This window comes from Meleagris gallopavo, chromosome 3 (assembly GCF_905368555.1).
Source record: "Meleagris gallopavo chromosome 3, MGAL_WU_HG_1.1, whole genome shotgun sequence".
NCBI classification, from domain to species: domain Eukaryota; kingdom Metazoa; phylum Chordata; class Aves; order Galliformes; family Phasianidae; genus Meleagris; species Meleagris gallopavo.
This window is the reverse complement of record NC_139406.1, coordinates 6,526,117-6,544,711: the sequence shown is the minus strand read 5'-3', so window position 1 is coordinate 6,544,711 and position 18,595 is coordinate 6,526,117. Positions and strand designations below refer to the sequence as shown.

The following is an 18,595-nucleotide window of genomic DNA, read 5'->3' as shown; positions in this document are numbered from 1 at the left end:
GATATGGTGACATTTTCCTATCTCAGTGGAAAAGTTCTTCTGGAGGAAGCCTCTTTTCTTTCTTTCTTTCTTTCTTCTTTCTTTCTTTCTTTCTTTCTTTCTTTCTTTCTTTCTTTCTTTCTTTCTTTCTTTCTTCTTTCTTTCTTTCTTTCTTTCTTTCTTTCTTTCTTTCTTTCTTTCTTTCTTTCTTTCTTTCTTCCTTCTTTCTTTTTTTTTTTTCTTTCTTTTTTTTCCACTTGGCTTTTTCTCTGTGAAAAGCTGACCTAATTTTCTGGGGATAATGTAAATGGTTACACTCTTGAAACACTGTGCTCAAGAGTTTACAGATAAAGCAGAACTATTTTATGGTTCAATTATTCGAAAGTACAGGGGATCCCAGCTGTATTAACACATCCTGAAGATGGTATAGGAGGCTGCTTGCTCTTTTTCATGCAGTAAGTTAGGATTTGCTGTGAAGCCTCAGTCCTTGTCGCTACTAAACCATTAACACTGTTAATTTTAAATCGCATTAAAAGTATTTCCCCCAGTGTTAGTGTTTGTACCAATCTCCTGCCCATTTCTGGAGAAGGTTCTTAATTGCCTACTTTGGCAAATGGAAAGGAATGGGAGAAGCATCCTGACGCCATTCAAGGATGGGGAAGAGGCAGAGGACAGGCAGGAAGCAGTGCTAGGATTTCAAGCCAAGGCAGTCAGTGCCATAGTGCCATAAGAATGGGTTGCCTGTGGGATGCTCCAGGTGATCCTCGTGATTCAGGCTATCCTGACATGCACTTCCTTCCCACAGCACAGCAAGGGACAAAGCACACTGGCAAGGCCCTGCTTCCCATTGCCTGGGATGTGAGTAGGCTGGTGGGAAGCGTCGCGGCATCCTGCTGGGTTACATTGTGATCGTTAGTTTTTTGGACTAAAACATAGAGGACCAGGTTTGTTTCTTTGCTGGGTGTACTACAGATTTAATGTAGACTGAAACTGTGGGGCAAGAGGAGGAGTCTTTCAGACAACTTTACTTATTCAACATTTTCTCTTTGGTGAATTGGACTGTAGGAATTACCAAGACCCTGCAATCTTTTCTACTGATCCCGAAGAGCACCTAACTTAGCAATAGATCTGGGGTTTAAACATCAACTTTTCTGAACTTTCTGTCTTTTTTTTTTTCATGCTACTATGCCGAAAAAAACATTTTTTTTACATTTCTAACTTCTCATATTCTGTAGGCCAACGTGTTCAGCAAAATGGGCACAGAAGATTAGTGCAGGAGTAGCTGTACCACCATCACCTCTTGTAGCCATCTTAAGGGTGGCAGAGGTGTGGCTGTGGTTCTCTGCTGTACCTGATTGCCCAAAAGTAGCTTGTGTCCTTGAAGGAATTTATTGTTCCTCCCTTGTTGACTTGTGCTTTTGTTTCTCCAAGAATCTGCTTGGGTTCACTGGTTAGGAGTGCTAGAGGGTACAACAGTCCCACGTAAATACTACCTTTCAGAGGATGACAAGTGGCAAAAATATCCAGAAGAGGAAGAAAAAAGGACAGAAGGAAAAGAAAAAAGGAACTATGTTTTTATGAGGGTGGGATAAATAAATAAATATATAGCCACTATGCAAATGCCTCTACCTGTCTGGCAGAGATTGTTGTAAAGACAAATTAGTTAATTGCTGCAAAGTGCTTTGAAAATGAAAAGGGATATATAAGAGGTGATTATTATTATTCACAACAATCTGGTAGGTGAAGGCATCTGTCTATTTTGCTTTATATATCCCCAGAGCTTTCCCAAAGCAACATTAGAAGAAAGCAAAAGACCTAAAATAGGAGAAGAACAATCCCAAAAGGGAGAGAAAAGGCCTGTGACATTTGTGAATAATAAAAATAATAAGCTACCTATCAGATTTAAAGAATACCACCAGGAGTATAGAGTGAGAAAGCTACGCTGAGGTGCATTTGAACTGATCTTAATGGATATGGAGATCATTAGCAGTGTGCTGATATTGCTGAACTGACACTGAAAATATTAATTTAAATAGAAACATCTTGGATAAAGCCTACAGCTTCGCTACAGTGCAAGTAAGTCGAGCTCTTACGAGCTAAACTTGGGTCTTTTTGATACCAACCAGAATGCCTATTTCGCATCCAAACTCCCCAAAATGATACGAGTTAAAGCTTTTATCCCATTACAGGATTCGATGCAATCTAAAATGTTGAAGGATGAGACAATGAGATCTCTAATTTAGGCTACAACTTAATCTCCCCTTTGCACCCAGAGCTTACAGGATAGAATGCATACCTCCAAACACTCCCCTTCTGTGTTAACTCTTCACCCATCAGCAGCCACCCCATACGCCAGGCAGCCTGTCACCTGCTAATGCACAGCGCTTGCAGAAGTATTGGCAAGATCACCACACTCATTTTCAGCATCAGAAAGTAAAATACTACCTGTACTGAGGCAGGATTCTTGGCGAGTCCGTGGACTACATCTCGTAGCAGTGGATTTCATAGCTATGAAAGAATTAACTCGTTTTTCTTTTTTTTTCTTCCCCTTTTCTCTACATAGCAGCTAAATTATCACTTGCCCGAGCTATGAATCAATTCAGACCTCGTTCCTTAAAGGTACCCAAAATTCCCTCAGGTGTTTTGACATAATTCTATTACATCTTATTTCTGTTTAATATTAAATTCTTTTCTGCATGTTTAAATAAACCTGGAAACCTTTTTGGGAACACAGCTTAATAGAGAACTAAGAACATGCACACCGAATGTCACTATCTTACATACATTTTATTATTAATGGTAATTCATGCAGAACCAGACACTTCACAAGGAGAGACTAAACACTTATATAAAGCTAGGTGCTTCTCTCTGACCTTAATTTGTTTCTGTACTTGAACACTGGATTCCTTTTCAAAAAAATAATTATTCCAATAAAGATTAAAAACCAATAACACTGTTTCTTTCTGGGCAGCAAATAAGAGCAGGTTTTTGACACGAGTGTTAGGAACACTATTTCGGTGGTTATTCCAGTAAGTTAGAGGGTAAGAGGCTGCTAGGTCAATATAGGGGTGTCCTGAGACAAGGGAGATGGGAAATGGAGCCCATTCATTCCCATGGTGTTTTCTCCCATGTCTATAAGTCATATTTATGTCTTTCTATAGCATAAAGATTAAAAGTCCCTAATGTTGGTAAATGTGGCATTTCCTCTTGATGGCTAACTTGTTTCTGTATACGACATAGCTGAGGACTTCAAATCCTGGGAAAACAAATCCCACTTGCAGCTAAGTAAGCCTGGTATTTAGCTTGCCAGAAACTGGATGGACCCAGAAACTGAAAAGAGACTGAAAGCTCATTAAAACCTGTGGAAAAGCTCCCTCATCAGGACAGGACATCTGGGTGGTCTTCCAGGATCAGGCGTGCTGCTTGGATACTTCTGCAGGGGAGGTTTCCTTGGCACTTCCATTCAGGCAGGGGCACATCTTGGGGTTTTTACCTTCTCTTTGCCAAAGCTACAGATCCATAGACGCTTCTGGTCACTCACAGCATGTAGAAGGAGGTTTGTGATTTGCCAAGAGGAGCAAGGAAAAGCAGAGGGAAAAGGGACAATTTAGCTGAAACACAATTTCCACCCCAACTCTTTTGAAGTTGGTATTTATTTAGGAGGTTCCCTCATTCTTCTGAGTGAATAGTGAAAATGCTAATTGCAGTGGTATGTGGTGTTTCCCACTAACAGTCATGAATGGTACATAATTTAAGACATATTGGGCTACATGTGCAGAAATGGAAGGTTTGGCTGTAAATCCAGAAAATTTACCTTAGCTGAAGTATTTATGTGTTTACTATTGCCAGAAAAGCTGGGTATTAACAATTCTTAAATTATTTCTTCAGAAAACATAGAGGATTTGGCTGAGGCAATGGCAAAGGGGGGGCACCCAAATCATAGCCCCACACAGAGGCAAATCTTAGGCAATTTTTCCTTTCCTTTTGACAAAGATAGTTGTGTGTGCTGTGGGGAACTGCAGATAGAAGAATGTAAAGGGACAAAAGAGCCAGAAAAAAAAAAAAAAACAAGAAAGACAAAACAAGGATTCTTGCATTGAAATACCCTTTCTATTAAAAAAAATAAAATAATAATCCAAGCAGGGCACGGGGCCTTTTGCAGTCCTTTGGTATTACATAGATGTTGGCATAGAAAGGAAAGCTGCCATATAAATCTGAATCTGCTTGTCAAGACACTGGAATATTATTCTAATAAGGCATCTATCATGGTCCTTTTCAGAATCTGAAGACATCCATCAAAGCAGGAGACTGAAATGGATAGTTTGGACTTTATATTTCTCAGTGCTGTTTTGGAGAGAACGCATTTGTTTATTTTTCTCTCCCAGGGATGCACAGCTGGAAATTGAACAAGAAAGAGTCTGACACTTTCCAAGTGCTAGAAGGGCCTGTGGATGTACTCTTGTATTTTCCATCCCATCTTTGACTGTGGCATAGTGACAGATGTCTGCTCATAGGATGCAGTGGGTATTTCTTAGCTGCTTAGCAATTAGTGAGCAGTACAAGCAGATAGTCTCAAACATGCATAGTGCACTGACATTTGTATCTGTGCAAGATTGCCCTCCCAATTCCAAACTGTGCACTTTGGACAAAACGTAACTTCCATGTGTGAAAAAAAAAAAAAAAAAGAGAAAGAAAAACAGAAGGCTTGGCCAACCCTGATGCACTAACAACAGTGAGAGTGCTCCCTGAGGAAGCAGTGAGAACAGTGCAGTCAAAAAAATGCTTGCTTGGCAAGCCAGCCTCCTCCAAAAACCTTGACTAATTTCCCTGCCAACAGCTCACAGTTGAGCTGGGTTGACAAGTCCCATAGACAAAGCCCAGGTACCATTAGTCACCCAGGTCACTTTCTGGCCATGAGGTTTAAGCAGTGTACCTCTGTTTATCCACCTGTGAAACCTTCATACTCCCTGTCTGCCCTACAACGATGTTCTGAGGCTAATTTATTCACAGCTGTAAAACATTTCTGATACAGTTGGAGAAAAGGTGCTCCATCAGCCATCATGCCCTTCGTTATCGTTAGAGGTGACATCTGAGTGCCAGCTGAGTGCTGTGGGAGCTGAATCCAGGCTATCGGTGGTAATGACCCAGATGATGAGAGTGGCTGAATGGGGAACAATTCTGGTGACCTGCAAAACAGGCTCATTAAAAACACAAACTCCTGTGCTGCCAAGATTTAACTCAGCGCTTGGAAAAAAACAGAATCTTCTCTCATATTTTTAAGATGGGGAAATTAATCAGTGCTTTTCATTCAGAAGTACCTTGGCTAAAATAAATAAAATAAAATAATAGAAGTGGATAGCTTTAGGAGGCTGGAAAGCAGCAGGGGTCAGAGGGAGCCTTCCCATCACCCAAGAAGGACACTGTGACATTTCCTCGTGCTGCATTGCTCTTCATCTTTCTCCCACTCCTTTTGCTAGTGGAACACCAGCCTGCAGCCAGCCCCAGGCCACTTGCATGGAGTTTTAAGGTTATCTGGTGACAGCTGGGGGCCCTCTTACCCACACACCACAGCCCAGTGGTCAAATTATGACCTCCCACCACATATTTTCCGGGACATCTTGCACAAGAGAGGGACTGAGAGAGGTCAAAGCTAGATCAGAGTTTGCCTCAGGGAATGAGACAGAACAGGGACTTAGGTGTGCGACAGAGCCGACACAGAGACACCTCTCATCCCCGGCTTCTACCCTGGGATCTAACAGAGAGAGCTTTGTGTATAAATATTTATACTAAACACAGTCAGGAATGAGAATTCACGATCTAAAATTACACAAATATTTGAGAGTCTAGAGACTGTAACTCAAGTGGTACTTAATCTCCAAGTGCAACCAAAAATATATAACTCCTTGGTTTACTAGCAGTGTCAGCTCCCTGAGTGTGGGGCTGAATAATTTAGAGAAGGGGAGATGGGCTGAGCGCAGAGCTCACTGGGATGCAGAAGAGCTCCCATTCAGGCTCACTGGTGGTATTTCCTGGCCAGGCAAGAAAGAGAGGCTCCAGGTTACCTGGAGGACAAACGCTGCAAATACAAGAGAGAAAAAAATAAGGACAAAAATCCAAGCCCGAAGCCTGCAGCCTGCACAAGCAGGGAAAGAGCAGGGCACTGAGCGGCACAAGGTTCTGGAGCCCTCCCGGGGCAGCAGAGGCTGCCCAGCACCTGCCACCAACCAGGCTCAAATCTGAGAACTACAGCTGTAGCATAAAGGCGGATTATCACCCATCCAAACCAAATTCAATTATCATATCTATGCTGCTTCTCTATTTCTGTAACTGGAAGGCTATTATTAGGCTCTCTCCCTCCCTCCCTCTCGCTCCCTGGTTTTAATACGTCTCCAAGTAATGCTGCTGTAAAACATTCAAAAAAGTAAACATTAGCTTTAGGCCATTTGATTATCAGTTTCCCAGAACACTTTGTTCTGCCCTGCTTTACTCCATATTCCTTTAACACCAAAAAATGAAAAAGAGATGAGCTGAGATGGCTCTAATGAATCCACACTATAGTAATTCTCTCTGTGCTAGACCTGGCTCTCTCTCCCGGTGGCAAAAAATAATGATACCAGTGCATACTTGGATGGAAAAAAAGGGGAGGAAAAAGGTTATCCCTGGAAAATAGTGATATTATATTCCATTTTGCATAAACAAAAAATATCTTAGCAGGTTTCCCATCTACAGCCCCATTAACAATGAGCATGATTCCTGTACTGCAGCAGCCCCTGTGAAGTCACAGAGAGCCTGTGGAAGGGCAGTTCCTGTCACAGACAGCATGTTGCAATGAGGAGCTGCTGTGATGTATTTTGTGGGGCCATGCTGTCTTTTTGCTTGCATTAAAGTTATGCTCTGAAGAACTCCTGAGCAGATATTGCCCCTCAAAGTCAAAGGGAAGTAAAACTCAAGTGCTTTTTCCACGACTATGACCAGTAGGAACATAGGAATGAAAGTGTGAGGAATAGCCCAGTTGGGAAATGGCTTCAAAGTAAAAGAGGGGAGATTTAAATTGGATATAAGGAAAAAGATTTTTACACTAAGAGTGGTAAGGCACTGGAACAGATTGGCCAGAGAAGTGATGGATGTCCTGTCCCTGGAGACAATCAAAATCAGGCTGGACAGTGCTCTGAGCAACCTGATCTATCTGTAGGTGTCCCTGTTCATTGCAGGGGAGATGGACTAGAGAGCCTTTGAAGGTCTCTTCCTAATTAAACAATTCTGTGTTTCCGTGATTCTATGATTCTTTTATCCACAGCATAACTTTAAAATAGATAACTTTAAGACAAAAAACATGAGCCAACATAGGAAAAAGGTGTGGAAACGCTTAAAATTAATTGTTTGTCTAATGAACACGTACGATTCTATGATTCTGTGATCCTAATTCTTTGGGACCAGCGATATGTCTTCTGATATCTTTTAGTGTCCCCTCACGTAACTAAAACACAAGAAAACCAACTCTTTGCTCAGTTCCAGAGGAGCTACTGTAATATCAGTAGTAAATCATATTGTACCCAAGTATTTCTGGTTGTGATTGGGTGGCTTAGCATCCTAACCTCCTATTCAAAAGTTGCTGGTTGACTTGAACTCCTTTATCCCAATCTTTGGTGCAACTTAGAGAATTTCATAGGTAATAAGGTGTTTGGTACAAAATATATAGAGTTAGGGTCTCACTTTCATAGCCTTGGGAACTAGCGAGGAGCACAGAGGAGAGCTCTGCTCTCAGTGCTGTGAATTACACTCCACTATCTTGAATTACACCCCACTATCTCCTATTTAAGATGTTCCCCAGAGCTGCAGCAATTGCAGCCAGGCAAGCAGAGGTGAGGACTGCTAGTCCTCTCCCAGAAAGATACCTCCTCTGTTTCTTACACTGTGCCTGCTTGAGAGAATTTGGCTCACTGAATGCTCTCCGGTGAATCAGGCCATGGCCCTGCACACAGATCACTATCTCTTGCAGGGCTGGGACCAAATGCTCCATATAAAGGCAGATTTGAGCTTCCTGAGAGCACCCTGCCTTGCAGACATGTGAGAAATGTGCATGGTCCTACACTGCGATGGGCAAATCTGGGGAAAAGATCTTGGAGGCTCTGCATCGAGACGGTGGAGATGAAAATTTAGGTATTCCTTTCCTCATTCTACTTTGCAAATACTGTACAGATATTGTATCCAGTCTTTTTTTTTTTTTTTTAATTAATTTTAAAAGCTTTTGGATAAGGTTCTTATTTACATCATTCTAATCATGCAAAGGGTCAGAAATGAGCCAAGTTATTTAATTAATGCCCGTGGTGGTGGTGAATTCAGCATTACATGAAGAGGTGGTTCCCTCTGTTTTATTTCATTCACGTGTAAGTGGAGCACCACACATTACTGATGGTACTGTGTACCAGAGCAAAGACACCCAGGGTGGTAAATGCTCCTATGGTGGGTGTTTGCCTCTCTCATCATATCAATAAGTCAGGATAAGGCAGGGGCTTTAGCCACACACTATTTGGTCAATGCTGCAATAATTGCCTCATTACGCTTGTTTCACTGCCACATATTAAAGATATAGCATCAAGGCTAGTGTTGGTGACCCTGCCTACAGCAGAGGGGTTGAAACTAAATGATCTTTGAGGTCCTTTCAATCCAGGACATTCTAGTCTATGATACGATTCTATGAAGTCTATACGGAGGTGGGCACTTGATCTGAGAGCAATTTTCCAGACCCAGGCTGTATTTAATGAGGGTGATCAGTGCACTCTGGGCAATGAAGAGCCTGTCCCTAGATGTGGCATCCTGGGTCAATTCACTCGGTTTTCTTCCAATCAATTTTAATTTCCTACAACAGGAGAGCAACTGGAGTGGCCAAACAGCTGGTGCAGTTTTTCACTTCATCTGTTTCACCTGGTGGCTGCAGCTCAGTTTGCTCCACTGAAAATTTGGGTGGGGCCATAACCAAACCATCCTTGTAAGCAAGAGCTGAAGGTCATGGTCTAATAGCGATAGGCTAGGGGGGAATGGCTTTGAACTCAAAGATGGGAGATTCTTTAACTCAGAGGATGCTGAGCCACTGGTACAGGCTGTCCAGAGAAGTTGTAGTTGCCCCATCCCTGGAAACGTTCAAGGCCAGGGTGTATGGGATCCTGGCAACCTGTCCTAGCAGTCAGCAACCCTGCTCATGTCAGGGCTTTGGAACTCTATCATTCTAAGATTCTGTGTCACTCTGTGGGGAAGGATTCGCTCTGCTCAAGCAGCTGCTCTGCCTGACAACCTGTACTCCCCATTGTTCTGAAGCAAGCTGGATACCTACTCATGTAAGACAAAATATATTTGCAAAGAAAGAAAATAGAACAGCGATCTTAATCAGCATTGTTGTGCCACTGTGTTTATCACTGTCCAGTTTCCTCACCGAGGGCAATGAGCGATGGCAAAATCAACAATTCTCAGTGGTGTTTTCTCAACAGCATTTCCCACAGAACGTGAATGTCTCAATTCTTGCAGGCAGATGGACAGAGCCTGCAGGATCACATTTGCTGGAGAGAAACCAGCTTTGAAAAGTTTCGACAGCCGGCGTGGTATCTGGTCCATCTCTATCGAAATGAGTTCATTATCATTCATTTGTTGCCAACTGCCAATCAGTTCTTAAATCACTCTTCAAATTAGGATGTTAAAAAGAATCAAAAAAGTCTCTGCAGATATATTTTCAATGCTTACAGGAATATTTCAGAAGTATTGTTCCAACAGCCAATGTTATATAATTATAAAATAAAGCAGAGAGGCAGCAGACCTTTGAAATTAGGGCTTTTTTTTTTTTTTATGATGTGAGTACAGAAAGAGAACAGTGAAAGATCCCTAATTCCTTCACCAACTCATTTACTAATAAATCACATTTCAGGGAAGATGCAAATGTATTATTCTGAGAGATTGGTCCTCACTGCCCTTTTTTTGTTGTGGGTTTTTATTTTTTCTGTTTATTTTTTCAGAGGGATACACAGTTTTTCTGCAGAGATTCTGATTTGGCACTCAGAAATGTATTTTCCTAGTGCTGTTCTTCCTAAACAAGTGTTTGTCAATGTATTGCAAAGAGAGGCACACTCAGAATGTCATACTGTTTTACAAGATTAAGGTATTTGCATATTTTCCTGCAAAATAAACCATTGTCAGAGAGGATTAATAGGAAATAAAGAAGTCAGGAAAACGTCTCTTTTGGTGCAGATTTTAGCATGCAAGTCCATGTCTTTCACCTATTGTATTAATTGGTCTGCATTTGCTGATTAGTGAGTATGCTGCTGTTGAAACACAAAGTTTTGCTCCTTTCTTTCTATTTGATAGCAAATATCCAAAGAAAATACTGGAATGTCACCTCTCACAATTCTTCACACGAAAGCAATAATGCAGCAAAATCACAGCCCATCAGCTTTCTAAAGTATCCTGAAATCTAAGAAAGAAAAATGCTATGCACACAGTGCTATTATGAAATGATTCAATTGGATCATTTGCCTGAGAAAAAGGAGGGAGAATTTTTAAAAATTAAAAATAGATGAATTAAAACATAATTTAAAAGCAATTTAAAATATTTCTTAGTGACTTAAAGATATACTTGAAGTCTAGCAAAAGCAGCACCCTGTCATGGTTTCATGATTTTTCATTATCGGTATTCCACATCATAACATCATGCAATGCACTGGGGGTTTGACTGCTCAAGTTCCGGGTGCCTGTCCAGAGGAGAAGAGCAGCTACGTTTCCCCAGGGGGCTTTGCGGTCAGCGAGGAGATATAACTCCCGGCAAGGTCACCTGATGCTCTCTCTTCTTTGCCTGCGCTGCTTCGCTTGCGCTTCTCTGCCTGCGCTGCTTCGCTTGCGCTTCTCTGCCTGCGCTTCTCGCCTGCGCTTCTCTGCCTGCGCTTCTCATCTCAGCGTTGTGGTAAGGCCGATCCACTATCAATTTCACATTCTCTCTCCTTATAAAATTCTGTTGATACCATATTTAGTAAATTACTTTGTTTTACCTCAGATTGTTGCCACTGTTTTCAATTATTTCGGGGTCCCTTATTTTCTTTTTTTTTCCCGGGGGCGCGGATCCGCGGATCCCTCCGCCCTTCTAGTCACGGAACCGGGCCGAACCAGCCCGTAAACCGTTGACACACCCCCATGGGAAGATACTCTTTCTTCTTAGTCACGGCGGATAACAAATCAGTGACCTCTTCCAACTGGGTCTTCCCAGTGCTTTTAGGGGGCTCCATGTTCCCCTCGTGCCACACAATGATGCCACGACACAGCTTGTGGTGGCCAGATGCTGCACACTTTGGCATGGGAGGTCGTGCCCAAGTAAGGAGCGCTGAATTCCATCCCTGAATTTGTCTTCTTACCATCTTCTGATGTTACACAAAAAGATTTGGTTGCACCTCAAATTTTTGATGGATGTGTCTACACATATGCACAGAGGAGTCAGCATGTGCCTAATCTAAGTCCAAGGGAATCTAAGTCCTCATGTTCACCAGACTGGTTCTGCAAGACACAGTGGAACACAAAAATACACTTTTTTTTTTACAGTAAGAGTGATGAGGCACTGGAACAGGTTGTCCAGAGAGGTGATGAGTGCTCCGTCTTTGGAGACATTCAAAGTCAGGCTGGATGGGACTTTGAGTACCTAATCTATCTGTAGGTGTCCCTGTTCATTGCAGGGGAGTTGGACTAGGTGGCCTTTAAGGGTTTCTTCCAACTCAAACGATTCTATGATTCTGTGATTTTATGTTTCCAAGTAGGTGAGCTGCAGCACAGCTTAAAGACAAACGTGAACCAGCATAGGAAAAAGCTGTGAAAACTCTGATAATTAATTGGTTGCCTAACAAACACCTATGCCTTGCTGAAGATCCCATTATATGGGGCTGAAATGACAACCTGGGCTACTTTAGATGCTAGAGGTATTTACACTAGCTGAAAACTCTCATCCGAAAATGAACAAGGTTACAATGACCTTTTCCCCAAGAGCAAGCCTATGCATTTTGCATTTTGTCAGCTTACTTCTTTCCCCAGCTCAGGGTTATTTCTTTCCCTGGGTGCTCCCTTCTCCCATGTTCTCTGCAGTGTCTTTTTTCTTCTTCTTCCCCACCTCGCCTTGTCTTTTTCCTTCTTTTGGTCTCAAGAAAAATAAAAGAAAGTAAACGGCTAAAATGGAAGGAAGAGTATAAAAATCAGGAGGAAAGAATTGCTTATTTTTTTCCAACTGGCTCAGCACAGTTCAGAAGGAAAAAAAAAAACAAACAAGAAAGAAAGAAAAAAAGGAAACATATTTTCCTTTAAAGAGGGGGAAAAAAAATCCCACCACTTTTCAAGCAGCTTTAACATTTGACTGATTAACAAGAACATATGCAAATGCGCTTTAAAAGGCACAGTGCGGGTTAACGTTGCATCTCCCTGGTTTTGATGTTTCCAAAGTTTAATTCAGAGTCTCGGTCTCTCTCCCACACGCATTTAGCAGCAAGACAAAATGGTTTCCTCTGCTCTGTGTTTTCTCTTCAGGTGTCACATCACTGTGCTTTGTCTTCATCCGGCGCTACCTGTGCCTGTCTCACGGCGTGCAGCCCGGGTGCCATCCATAGTGTCATCTTTATTTCCTCCTTCGTGCTAATAAGGAGCGTTTAGGAGCTGCTCCCGCTCAGACGCGGCGTTAATGAAGCACTAACATTTGTTAGGAGAGATTCAGCGATGTTGACAAGTGACTTAGCTGATCAGAGGAGGGCGATGGGGTTGGAGGGAACCTGTGTTCTCGAAATGCGGGAGGTGAATTATCTCTGCATTCAAAAAAATAAACAGAGACAAGTTTGATGAGTTTAAATTCGCAGAAGAGCTTTTTAATATTTCCTGAGGTCTTAATCAAAGAAGCATCTTAACTGGTCCCAAAGGGAAATGGAAGATGAAAGGAGCTGACACTGATGCCCACTCTACCTTGCCTGGTTACTTGTGGGTTTTTCTTCCTTTTTTGCCTGTTACTAAAAATATCTCAACGAGTAAGAATTAGCAGCACGGTATTCATGCAAAGCCACAAACAAAAATCAATTGCAAAACGGAGCATACCTTTAAAATTTTAACGTCTAGTAAATTAAAATTGTGGAAATTGACATAGATCGGATGAAAGAAGATACAGCACCTCTAGCTTATGCCAACTAAAAATAAGAATTATTAATGAAGCTAGGCTTTCTTCTGCTGTGCACATTAATTATTTATGATAATAATACTCTGCACTGCCATATTAAAGAATTTTCTTCACCCAGCTTCCGAGAAAAACTCCATCTTCTGAAACCCTCAACATGTTAAAAACCACAAAAGAATGAATTCCTTTCAGTGTATTTATTATAGTGGAAGATGAATATAGTCTTGGGTTATTAAACTGGAATGAAAAACACATCTTATTAGAACTTACATGGTGATTTTTATTCTCACTAGTTTCATATAAACTTAATGATGCAGACTGCATTTTTATGCTCATCTATTTTAAAATGGTGCCTGGAGCAAAAAAAAGCTTCCATTAATGCCAGTTTGGTATTTCAAATACAATTTGATGTAATTTACTTCAAATATATGTGAACAGAGAAGGATAATGTTGAGAGCATTTTCTGGATTCAGATCTGGGTTAGCTCATGGCAGTGATTTGTTAAAACACAAGTTTTATGCTATAGAAGAAAAATAAGAATAGGAAAGCTAAACTGTTTTCAAAGAACAGGGTAAAATTAATGTCTTTATATGAATTTTTTTTTTTGTTTTGTTTGAATTGGCCAAGTTTAAGTAACTAGTCCTGAAACTAACATTATTATTGTTCATAAATTAAAATCGAATGAAACTCACTTAATATGAGCGTTGGACCACATTTATTTAGATCTGTTGTGCTTGTTGTGATTAATCTGAAACAGACAGTGGCTGATTTTTCTTTACATACATACATTTATGTGCATACAATCCGAGCTTCACGTATCTGTATGATTTGTATCACTGCACAAATATTTCTCTCTCGTTTGTCCCCGTTCTTACAACATCTATATTTTTTACTTAATCCTATTTGCCTCTATACTGCTACTGAGTTTTGTTTCTTTTGTTCCAGCACTCCCAGTGACACATGCACTGGTACCTGAATACAGGCAACAGAGTCTGCAGGACCGGCTCCTGAGAAATGGCAGAGGCAGGATCCTTCTGCAAGGAGGAGAGTTTTACAACCAAGGAATTCATAGCCAAAAATACCCATTATCGTAAAAATGTGTGGTTAAAGATGGTAGCTGTGTGCTGTGTGTGATATTATACTATAAATTCATACGTGTATTACTTGCATATACAGAGTCTCACACTTGCAGAGTGTGTTAATGTCTGAAGGAAAGGCATCCTGTGAAATAGGAACGGCAGCAGAGTGTGCAGCTTTCCTCCAACAGTCCTAGGGCACCCTGACAGTGATTTGTGCCCCTGCTACTTTGGGCCAAGCACTATTTCCAAAAGCGAGAAGAAAGCAGAGCTACTGCCTCACTGCTCTTTTTATACTACCTATTTCTTTTTGTGGGTTTGGATTTTCTTTTCTTTATTTTGATGTGTTGTTGGTTTTTTTTTTGTTTGTTTGTTTGTTTGTTTGTTTGTTTTTCCCCTGAGGTATTGCAGGGAAGGAGGGAGGGGAAGCCTGAGATCAAGTCAGCAGCTTAAGGATAAGATGATAAAAGCAGTGAGAGCTGTAGGCACAGAGAGAGTAACAGTGCTGGAGTGGCCTGGTGGGCTCTGTGGTGCAGGACAACCCACCACCTCTCTGCATGTGGGGTTGGAAGGAGCTGCTGCAGGACTGGGGATCTCATCCCATCCAGGTGGACGCACAGCAGGAAGAAAGCAATCATTGAGGGCATTTGTAAAGGAAACTAAGGGGGGAAATGTTAATTATTGCTTCTCAGGAGAGGGCAAAGGAATGTTTCTGGAGAAAATGCAACACAACATCATTTCACAAAAGCAATGCTGACTTTATGAGAGGGTTTGCATACGCATTCAAGCAGTTGCAAGCAAAAGAAATGACGATGGAAATTAATGAGAGCATTCAGTGTGTAGTAATGGACCCTACAGACTCACTAGTTATCCAGCAATTACAAAGATTAAAAATCATCATTTCAAAGCCCCATGTTAGAGTATCTTTTTCTTTTGGAAATTCAGACTTAAGGTCTCTTAGAACAGCCAGCCTAGTGACCTCAGTGCTTATCTTGTGCAGTTCTTTACAGATGCCATACGTGTTTGGGTGCATATGCAGAGGTGCAGACTGTGTTGGAGGGACCTTAGGTGAGCATTGAAGAGAGCAGCATTAAGGTATGTAATACTAATCCAAAAATATTACCTGTCTTTTTGGTATAAGATTTAATTTCTTAGAAATTGTGCCCATTTGGACCCAGGGGTTGAGTCTGTGATGGCACATTAGAATCATAGAATCATAGAATTCTTAGAGTTGGAAGGGACCTCTGAAGGCCATCTGGTCCAACTACCCTGCGATGAACAGGGACATCACAGCTAGGTTAGGTTGCCCAGGGCCTTATCCAGCCTCACCCTGAAAGTTTTCAGGGATGGTGCAAGGAACAGGGGCTGAATCCCACCCTCTGCTTGCTTGGGCACTCAGCTGCTGGGGTAACTTCTCAGCCAACAAATACCAACTGAAGCACTGCAGACCTTCAGCACAGGACCAATGCAGTGGTTACAGTCTTTTGTAAGTCAAGAGGAGACCATAGCCTCAGTAAAGATTCTGGTGGAAACTAGCTGCATTAAAGATGATTATGTGTGAGTACATCACAGCTCTTGTTGAAAACAGATTAGTCAATCTGAGGGATATTTTGATCTTTTCCAGTTTTCATCTCTCTGTTTCTGATATAGCAAACGGGATGACCTCTGCAGCACAGTCACCTCAAGTTGGTATTAGACTGATAGAGATATGGAAAGCAGACCTCTTCTTTTATCTTGTCTGAAATGGTCAGCTTTTATAATTACACTTGGAGAAAATCTTCTTTTGACTGAACCTGGATTCCACACCACACCTCTCTCTGATATTTAGAGAACTCATACTCAGGCAGGGCAGACTAACAAGCCCTTTGAGATACTGAGCCTTTCAGTTCCCATTAGTTGCACTTCAGACAGTTGGGTAGCAGGTCAGGTGCAGCATTCATGACATGTAGAAAATCTGTTTATCTATTTGTTTTTAGCAAAGAAGAAATAATAGAAAACCAGTTGAAATGATGCAGAGAGTAATCCAGCACTGCTCCACCTTAGGTCAGCTATTGCTAAATAAGGTTGTATACATAATAGATCATTGTCTTAAAAAATAAAAACAAACTTCAGTGTACTGTCCCATGGAAGGTAAATTTCTGGTGCAATATTGATGCCAACTTCACAAATACTTGCTCAGTTTTTCCAGTACCCTTAGTATCTCTCACCACTGAGTCATGGAAGGAAAAAACACTGAGGTTCAGCTGATTTCCAGAACAATGAAGGCAATAGTATAAGGAAACAAAAACAAACAAACAAACAAAAGACAACCAACAATATGTAACATGTAAGTAAGTAAATAAAACTTATTTGCTAATACGAGGGAAAGTGTTTGCAATTAGAGCACGGGAATGGATATTGTCCCACAGAACAGACAAAATATTCCATCAGTCAACGTGCTTTGCCAGATTGCTATGACCCTATGCATTGCCCCATCCACATAGTGAATGCTTCCATTCCCCACAGGTCAGGTGGCAGCACACACAGGAGAATTTGTCTCAGGCTCATACTGTTTTGTCCTCTGGAAGGTGCCATGCATTCCAAGATGGTATGGTCATGAGTACCATAAGAGACACCATGCACCGGGGCTTTGTGAGCTTGGATCAAGTGGGAGAATCTTACCAGACTCATCTCCTCCACCTGTGGTGTTTTCAAATAAACTGGAGAGCAAAGGACAGCTGCCCTTGAGCTTCAGCAGCATCAAAGAGATCTATACGAGAGTATAGATAAAGAGTTGAAAACTGTGGCGCTTCCTTCTGCCTATTATGGTTAAATCCTGTACAAGGAAGGGAAAAGAGTGACATTCAGGTGCTGGAATACAGATAGAAGTCTCTTCCTGCTTTCTGGAAGATAAGTGAGGCAAAAAATAGCATCATATCACTGGCAATTTACAGCATTTGCACATTCTGTTGAAAAAATCTAACCTGTGATTTACTCATTTAAATGAAATTTTAGTTCACCTATAATGCCCTCACCTTCTCAATAATAGATACAGTGTGTGGCATGAATAGAATGAATTTCTTGTGGATGTAGATATGGGTTAAAAGTGGATATGTGTCCACCCTACTATACTACTGCTGTGATTTAGTAAAAGACTAGTTGCTGTCAGATCCATTAATTTGAGACTCATCTTACAACCAAGTATATATGCTGATGAAAAGCTGCTTTAGCAGCAGAGAGACTGCTAATTGTTTGATTATACAGGTCTTCACATTAATGAAGCACTATTCCATGGATTTGGAGCATGGCGTGCAACCAAATTACCACCCCAGCACTCAAGCTGTGAAATCTGATTATTCATTAGCCAGTCAGTGAGTGGTACAAACATCTTTTCTTTTTTCAAACCGTCAAAGGAGAGTGACTGCTTTTTTTTTCCCACTCTTCTCTTAAGAATATGAGGGTTTGGACTTTTATCCACAAGAGTAGCTTACTCAAGATTGTAAGGATAAATGTGCTATATCAAGAGGGTCCCATCTTTCTCCAAACTGTGCTCTTCTTGTATAATTTATCCTTCGTGTTTGTTTAGTCCTGGCCTCCCTAGAGCCCGTCACTAACTGACAATTGTGGTGCACTTAATGAATTGAGAGTAGACTATATCGTCCCTAATTGACAAGAGTTACTAAAAGGCAAGAAATCACAGTGAGGAAAGCTTACAGTACATCTGCCTTTACAAAGCAAACCTGACTGAAGATGAATGGCTGTGAAAGTCATTTCCTAAGTTCTTATATTATTATTTTGTTTGTTTATTAAAGGGAAAATTCCCATTTCACATTTCATCTGAGATGAATGAGATGGAAGGAAAAAATTCACTAGGCTTTTCTGGCAGAAAAGACTCCTTTTCTTTTCTTTTCTTTTCTTTTCTTTTCTTTTCTTTTCTTTTCTTTTCTTTTCTTTTCTTTTCTTTTCTTTTCTTTTCTTTTCTTTTCTTTTCTTTTCTTTTCTTTTCTTTTCTTTTCTTTTCTTTTCTCTTCTCTTCTCTTCTCTTCTCTTCTCTTCTCTTCTCTTCTCTTCTCTTCTCTTCTCTTCTCTTCTCTTCTCTTCTCTCCTCTCCCCTCCCCTCCCCTCCCCTCCCCTCCCCTGCCCTCTCCTCTCCTCTCCTCTCCTCTCCTCTCCTCTCCTCTCCTCTCCTCTCCTCTCCTCTCCTCTCCTCTCCTCTCCTCTCCTCTCCTCTCCTCTCCTCTCCTCTCCTCTCCTCTCCTCTCCTCTTTCCTTTCCCTTTGCCTTGCCTTTTCCTCATCTTCATCTTCACCTTCACCTTCACCTTTGCCTTCCTTTTCCTTTTCTTTCCCTTTTTCCTTTCCATTTTATTTTCCTTTTCTTTCTTTCC

At 41.3% G+C, this 18,595-nt stretch overlaps 1 long non-coding RNA gene across 1 annotated transcript; it reads right to left on the bottom strand.

Annotated features, from left to right (window-relative positions):
• Positions 1 to 10,986: 10,986 nt before the first annotated feature.
• On the bottom strand, positions 10,987 to 18,315 carry LOC146544577 (uncharacterized). The gene is made up of 2 exons (XR_014882256.1): positions 16,891 to 18,315; positions 10,987 to 12,794 (listed from the first exon to the last, which is right to left on the bottom strand). It is a non-coding gene; the product is annotated as an uncharacterized LOC146544577 (long non-coding RNA).
• Positions 18,316 to 18,595: the final 280 nt, after the last annotated feature.